Here is an 8218-nt window from a genome sequence, read left to right as displayed (position 1 = left end):
TCTTGAAAGCATTTATTTTTGACCTATTTCTCCATTGTGTGTAGCTATAGCATCTCTCTGTTCCTTCACGTCAATTTGGACATTGGGAAGAGCATCCTGCAGTAGGAGCGGTGCAGAGACTTGGTTAATGCTGCACTGCCTGGGACTGGAGGAGTATCTGGCACATTCAATGCATCTTGAGAAAGCAGACACCTTGTAGCAGGGAAGTCAATAGGTTGTTTAGTTATACTGAGCTTCTAGAATGCAAAAACCTCATTTTCACTTCTCTAAAGAAAGGAAAGGTCTTAGATATCAGTGCATTAGATCTTAAGAATGCCCCATCAAAACACAGGCTGCTGTAAAGGCTGTTACCTTTTAGGAGAAATGTCTTACTGAAATCAGCAAGGTCTTTGCGCTCTCCCTCATATGAGAAAGGTGATGAATGAAAGCAGGTGGTAGGTTCTTCGACTGTTTTCCCCAAGAATAACCCACAGCTTTTCTTCCTGGTGCATTCCAGCTTTGTTTGCATTTAACTAGAAAACTGGAAAAGAAGAGATAAAAGGTGGATGATGCCAGGCCAGGCTGTCTCTGAGTTTTAACCATCAAAAGGCTTCTTCAGCAGAAGTAGTGTTAGGAAAAGTCCAAGGCAGCACACATAACGTGGATCGAGAGCTACCTACAAACTTCAGCCCTTCTTGAAGGTACAAGCACTGTTGAAGACTTTCCCCTGGATCTTGTTTCCTGCCCTTGCTGAAACACGCAGCTCCTCTGGGGGGCCTTCCCGACCCACACAACGCTTCTGTCCTTTCAGACATCTCTAGCAATTACTCCATTCACACTGGAAGGCAGCAGTGCCAGTAGAATAGTTTTGATTGTAGCAGTATATTAACTAAACATACTAATTAACTGACGCCCCCTTTTATTGTCTCATGTTTCCACTATCGCACAGCCTGCTGTGCTCTAACAATACTTAAAAATTCTAACATGTTTTGTCTCCCCTGGATTTTAAATACCCTTGCATTCCCATTTTCAGCTTTGTATAGGGTACACACGCAAAACCAAATAAACATGTGTTTTTCAGACACCTTCACCTTCTTCTGAATGCAGCCCCCAAAAGGCTGCTGCCATCCTTGTTTCTAAAGCCTTAACCCAAGTGATGACAATATTTAAATACAGCTACAATAGTACATGGCCATGTGGCTAATTCCAGTGATGGCAACCACAGAGCAGGAAAAGCAGGGAGGTAAAAAGGAACCAGCTTAAATAACATTTGCTGAAAAGACGATCCTAAACGTTATTAGCCTGATTCTCCTCTGCCATCAAAATTACACTGAGGTATCTCTGGTTCAATGAGAATCAGACCCTGAAAGGTAACAAAATCCTTTCTGTTAACAAGCCCATAAACTAATGGCACTTGAAAAACTCGGCACACCAGGCTTTATGACCCGCAGTGAAAACAGATTAGACGTGATGCAAGGGCAAAGAGAGTCCCCTCGAACCTCATCTTCAGCTGCAAAGTGTGTTCCTGTGATGAGCAGGCTTTGGCTTGCAGCTCCACATGCATTTGTGGTTCAGCGGCATGTTTACGATATTGGGAAAATAAATTAAAAAAAAAAAAAAATCAAACACCGTTTTGTTCAAATGTCATTTCAACAAAGTCTGGGTTGTGTTCTGACTTCTGCCTTCATCCAGAAATCTAGATGTCTTTCAAGTTGCTCTGCTCCTTTCCAGAGGCATTTAGAAATTGCGTGTACTGGATGAGCACTGATTTCAGTGGGGAATTAGTACGTGTTCTGCATGGAGAAGATATGCTTTGTATACACCCAAGGCTTGCAGGAAAGAGGTCTCCAGGATTTCAGGTAAATGCATTCCTAATTAATCTAAGGGGAAAGGTAGCATTCAGTGTCCTTTAAGGGCTGCCACGACAACATCATCATATCAATCATTCATATCATCGGTTCAGCAGTCCCTTTCTTCTGGCATGCGAAGAGAGGGCTGGAGAGATAACAAGTTTAACCCCAGAAACTATCTCTAAGAGAGAAAAGCAGGATGAGGCTCCACTCCAGCCTGAGCATTTCTTAGCCTTCTGAATTTCTGGTTGCTGAATTTCTTCACTTGCCTGCTGGAAGAAGCCTGAGGACCCCTGTTCATTTTGCACAGGCCATCCTGCAGCCTTTAGGGGTCTATTCACTTCTCACTGCCATCTTGAGTCCATCTGAGAATAAGATAGAAGTCTTTGTCCCCTTTTCTCTCCCACCTCTCAGCAGAGATTTTCCTAACTTGCTGTATAATGAGACCATTTTTATTCTTTCTCGCCATCTCCTAAAGGTGAAAGTGGGACCTCTGCTGAGCATCACCACCCCAGGCTCAAGGCTTTTAATGAAAACCTGAAATTCCTTCTACTTAAGGCCAGGGAGGTGACTAATGGACTAAACAGCCAGAGAGGCGGAGGAACGGCTCTGCTGAAAAGCACTGTGGCAGCCAGCAAGGTCCGCGTGCTCACCTAATGTTCACGACAGCCAGCAAGCCCTGTGGACCTCAGGCAGGGAGCAAACTCCCCTGATCTGCACTTTGTCCTCAAGCTCATATTCAGCTTTTCCCTACCTACAACACCAGTGAAAACACCAGATTTCTACAGCTGCCCTTCACCTTCATGGATCTTCACCTCTAAAATAGGGATCCTCCTACCGAGACCACTGTTTTCTGCAAAATACCAGCTATAGCTGTGTAGTCTTTTGCAGCCAGTGCTGTGTTCCTCCCACCTGTGCAGAAAGGCAGCGGGACATGAGCAAGAGCTGCCCCCAGATTCAGTGCTCCCAGTCAGAACATGAGCCCAGCTCACGCATGGCGCTGGCAGCATCCTCCTAGCCCCTGCTGGGAGCACAAGGGGGGGGATGCAAATTTGCAAAAGAGCAGACACAAAGCCAATTTTAAAATGAACGTTGGCCTGAGACTAACAGGGAAAATGCACCATTGGCTTTGATTTTAAAATACATTAGTTCTTCTCTCAAAGACTGAATCAATGGAAAAAGGAAACTGAGCAATGGGTAACCCTGTACTTGCTTAGGGATAGGATTTATCCTCACGCTGTCTGGCAAGAGCATGGCCCACTGTTAGGTGACTGCATGCTCTTGCATTTCCCTCACAGCAGCTGTGCCTGCTCCCATGTCCCAGGTAACCATCAGGCTGGCGATGTACTAAAAGTAGGTACTGGGGGGGTCTGGAGTGGCGAGAAGCATCTGTGAAAAACTCCAGAAGGTCTATATGCACTTGTATTTCAAAATAGAACAAAATATTGAATTTCAAAATTTCCACAGAAGTGTAATGTTTAGCAGAAAAGATTGCTTGAAGGCAATCAAAACATTTCATTTTGATAAAAGTCCAAATACTCCAATTTATTTTATATCTTGATAGAATTCAAGCCACAGTTTCCCAAAGAAAACTCAAAATGATCCAATTCCAACAAGACACTGCGAGCTTATCAAAAGATTTAGTTTGGATGAAATGCCACTGAAATGGAGATATTCCCACAAAAAGTCATAATTTTTGAGGGAAATAAGATTTTTTTTCCTCATGGGCAATGTTCTGACCAGCTGTATTTAGCAGTTACTTTTTGCACTTTGCAAAATTCAAAGACATTTGTGTGGAAGGAGAAGTGCCACATCATGAAGGAGCTGAAATCCATCACGTTATAGAGGAGATACCTGCCAGGGACGGAGATTCCTCCTTGTGCTGCTGAAGGCTGTCTCATAAAGCCAGGGTAGGTCTTGGTGTGCAACACCTCTGCCAAGCAGGCTGAAAAGATTAGTCATTTTTCCCTCTACCCCTCATTTATCAGCTTCTATCTGGTTATCTTTTGTGGAGATCACAGGCACTTCTCTTGTCAAAATTTGCAGAGCACTTGTCTCAGTTATACCTCATTCAGCGGCAGGGACCAGAGGTGTTGCTGCAGCACCGCTCACAGACAACAGCATCACGTGGGAACGTGCTGAGCTCTTTCCTTCTGCCCTGTACAAAAGCAGCCTTACACCGGGTGCCTGTATTTACTGAGCTCCATGTGCACATCTCCCTGCTACTTGCGTGACATAAAATGTCCTTTGCCATACAGAAAGCAGCGAGCCCGTTTGGGAGCAGTGAACGGGGAGGAATTTAGCTCGCTTACGGAAGCGGTGATGGCCAACAGTACCGTGATAACAAAACGGTAGGTAGCATGGTAGCATTTTGAAGGCCTCGAGGTATCTAGATGCACATGTGCCTAAGCCCTTTGTCTCAGCATCGGAGGCACAGGAACACGATTCAGCACGTGGCTGTCAGGAACACACCTGCTCTTTAAAAGCAAGATTTGAAAGAGAAACCTTCAAGCTCCTGCTCAAAGTACCTGTCTGATCTCTTTACCTCGTACTAGCCACATAAGCCAGGATCTGTCCCGACAGAGCTGAGAGAGAAACAGCAGGAGGTACAACCAGGGAAGCCGTGGATCAGCAGGCAGCTGCCTCTTGCAGAACAACCCCTTTCTCCTGGTAACAGGACCTGGATTTGCAGTGAGGAGACAGTGTGGTCCAGGGCTGCTCAGGGTCAGCCAGGACAGAAGCTGCAAACAGCTCTCTGAAGACAGGCGGTTCCTGGTATTGCGAGGCACAAACCCGTGCTCCTGCCTGGCCCATATTTGTCACTAGAGTGATGGGAAACCAGAGACAAGGGATAAATACTTAATTTTGCCCTGCCTTGAACAACATGGGACCTGTCTGTCTTCGCTGACTGGCTGAGCAGGGCTCTTCAAACAAGTTTTGTGATACAAAAACTCACAATTCCAATGACATGCTTTATCTTTCCAATATTCTCCGCTCCTGATCACCAGATTGCTCTTTGCATGATCCTTACTCCGGTAAGCACACATCCTACAGCATGCTCTGGTTGCAAGCACAGGAACAGCAGAATACAAAACCAAAATGAATTCTTTCAAGCCCCAACAACTACTTCATGCCATTCAACCAGCTCAGAAGCACCATAAAGATCATCTGCAACTTCAGATGCTGAGCAAACTTGGTGCAGAGCTAAGACCTTCTGCCAAGCATATTCCTCGATACACAACCACCTTCGCAGCTTGGAGTTCCCCAGACTTGATCACCAATTGCTGCCTTTGACTGAGCCCAGGCTCAGAAGACCACAGGCAGGCTGGCCTTGGGAAGGCTGCCAGGATTACCCCCTCCCTGAGGCTGGGGAGGGCTGCCACCATATCAGCAAGACTTACCCAAAGCCCAGGGACAGCAAGGAAGAGATGCACCAGAAAGGGCTGAAGGAGGCAGATAAACTTCTGCTGTTGATGTGACCCACCTGTGAGTCCTTTCTGATTAAAGCAGGGCTCACAGCACAGCCACACACACAGCTCTGCTGCTAATTAGGGAGGACCGAGCACTGACACGTTAACCTCCCGGTCTCAAAACATTAACTTTACCAGGTGTAATATCTTCTAGGTGACATAAAGGTTAATAATCTGCATCCAAAACAGAATCCAGCTCGGTAAATACCCAATTAACCGGGTTCTGTCAGAGGCGGCAGCAAAATGCAGGGTGTAGGATGGCAGAAGGGAGGCCCCGAAAAGCTGGGTGCGATGTGTGCTGGTGTGCATGCCGGCTGGGGGGACAGCGGGGCACCTCTGAGGAACAGCCAGTGGAGCATGCAGGAGTGATGCCTTCAGCAGGCATCTGTGTAAGCTCCAACACCAGCAGTAGTTAGGCTGAGGGAAAGCAATAAAATGAAATAAATAAAAGAGGCTTCGCTGTCGACATTCAGCAAAGCATTTTTTCCAGCCTTCCTCCCGCACTCCCTCCTTCTGAACCGCTCTCCAAAGCTTCTGTTGTTTGAAAGTGAATTCAAAGCAACAGTGGTTGGATTCAAGTTCTGTGCAGTAAAATGTAAGGGTTTTTTCTAACTTATAATCTTTGTTTTGCCCTCTGCCTTCCAGAAGAGGGAACTGGAACAGGGAAGGATAAAAAATGAAACAAACAAGGAATAACTGAATATTCAACTCAGTTTGAATGTAATTGCCTCATTTAGCATCATTTTGTGGAAGCTCAGGAGAAAATGATTTTCTTTTCATACAACAGATTTGAAACATTTAAAAATAATGGGTCAAATAAGTGCTTTATTCTGACCAATGCAGCAGCTAGAACAAGTGGAAAGGATATCATCACATGCTGAGGAATATGCCACTCTGCTGGCCCGACCCCATGGCACTGGGTGCTTTGATGGAGATAAAGGGAGAAGCCTCTGCAGCTCTTGGAGCAAAAACAGCTGCAGGGGCTCAGGGCGCTTTGCAGGGCTCAGCCACTTCACCGAGCTGTTTCTATTTTAGCTAAAAGCTCTTTTTTTTTTTCTTTTTTTTTCTGAACAGCTGAACTGACACAAAGAGTGTGAGACATATTCGTCACCAACGAGACATCCAGCATTTTTTCTAACTGCTCAATGTATGTTCCCTCTGAGCTCCTCCTCATCCTACTGTCTTCCAGGTGTTCAAGTCTCCCCACTCTGCAACCATCTAAGATGTCCTGGTTCTCCCTCTGCTTTTCTACAAACATTAATTACGCTTCATCTTGCCCTTTCCAAAAATCTGCTTTACCTTCTCTGTCACAACCACTTCTTCCCCGGGACCTCTCCTCTGAAGGCACCGCATATGCACGGGAACGCGTTCAGCCGCACTGCCGTTTCTAGCAAACTTTCAACCTCAACATCAAACCTCCAACCCGAACTCTCGACTCCACTTTTACTGAAACGGAAAACTTTCTGGGAGAGACAGAGTACCAGCCCAGCCAGCCAAGCCGGGCGAACCAAAGAGATCATCCAGTGAGACAGGAGAAGAATGAAAATAGTGTTTTTAATATAATTTACAGCAAACTTACAGTATGTATTTCACATCACATATTTCTAAACTGCTCATCTGGAAAATATAAGCTGCAAAAATACAGAACACAGTACTCAAAATATATCGAGCATGTGGTTTCTCTTTCTTTTTTTTTTTTTTTTTAAATCAGTTGTACAGTGAAATATTTCCTTTTCCAAACCAGGTTTTGGTTTATTTTGGAAGTGCTGCTAAACATCTGCAAAATTACCAGCAGTCAAACCAGCACAATTCAAAGACCTTTCCGAGGACCGCTTTGCCGTGGGCACTGTAGGAAAAGTGATGTACAGCCCACGGCAGGGGAGAGGCACCCGGGCTCATCCAGGTCCCACGCATGCTGCTACAGACCATCTGTGGAGATGTCCTATGCAGGACGAACCTTCTTCACATACAACCATGCACAAATGCTGCTCTGGCCAGGTGACTATGAAGAACAGCAATGATACACAGGACTAACCTCGCTGACTGGTCTGGTATGGAGGCAGGTAGATACTCCTGCAATACTGTGGACCCTGCACAGAGCTCCGTGGGGGAGTCTCGAGCCATAGATGTGACAAACTGCACAGGGTGGTCTTGTTTCTCCAACAAGACAATCAATTTGGAAGCACCCTCCACACGCCGATGGAAGATTACATGCCCACACCAGCTGCAAACACTTGCCAGAGAAGTCCTGAGCTGCTGAAGCCTGGAGAAGCTCTCACCAACAACCCAGTTAACAGATGCATAACAATTTGGAGGGCGTGTGGCAGACCTGCCTCACTGAAATGTGTTAATTCTGTTATTACACCATGAAGAAACATGAGGATGGAGAAGGGAGTGGGTTAAGGAACAAAGTAAGTTCCTAATATTCTTATTAGCCAAAAAAAGCACCCCTCAATGTTTGCCAGAGCCACAGAGGGGCCAGCTCGTTAAGAACAGAACTTCTCTCCCAATCTGCTTTGAATTTTAAGCTCTCAAGTTCGCTCAGCTGTAGCTGCTGCTAAGGGACGTCAAGGGTGGAGAATAATGAGGTTACACAGGCAAGACACATGCTCCCGATCAACCTCTGCATCAGGAGAACCAGCAAAGAGAAACCAGCCAAACTAAAACTTTGCTTTTCCCCCCCATCATGAATGAAGCATGGCCAAGGACTGGGCAGCACTGTTGCTTCTGCTCACAAACCACTTCAAACCAAGAGCTGCTCTCCTCCCGTGTATTTAAGCTGCCCCCACTCCCTCCACTGTTGCTGGTTTTCATATGGTGCTTGTGTCTCATCTATACAGGGCAAAAGGAATTTTAACATTTTCTTATTGCAAACATTTCCTATCTAATGCCATTTATGCATTTCTAGCTCACACGATC

The sequence above is a fragment of the Nipponia nippon genome, unplaced genomic scaffold, assembly GCF_047370975.1.
Source record: "Nipponia nippon isolate SJK-2023a ecotype South Korea unplaced genomic scaffold, ASM4737097v1 scaffold_9, whole genome shotgun sequence".
NCBI lineage: Eukaryota > Metazoa > Chordata > Aves > Pelecaniformes > Threskiornithidae > Nipponia > Nipponia nippon.
The sequence above is the reverse complement of the archived record's forward strand: the minus strand, read 5'-3'. Positions refer to the sequence as shown.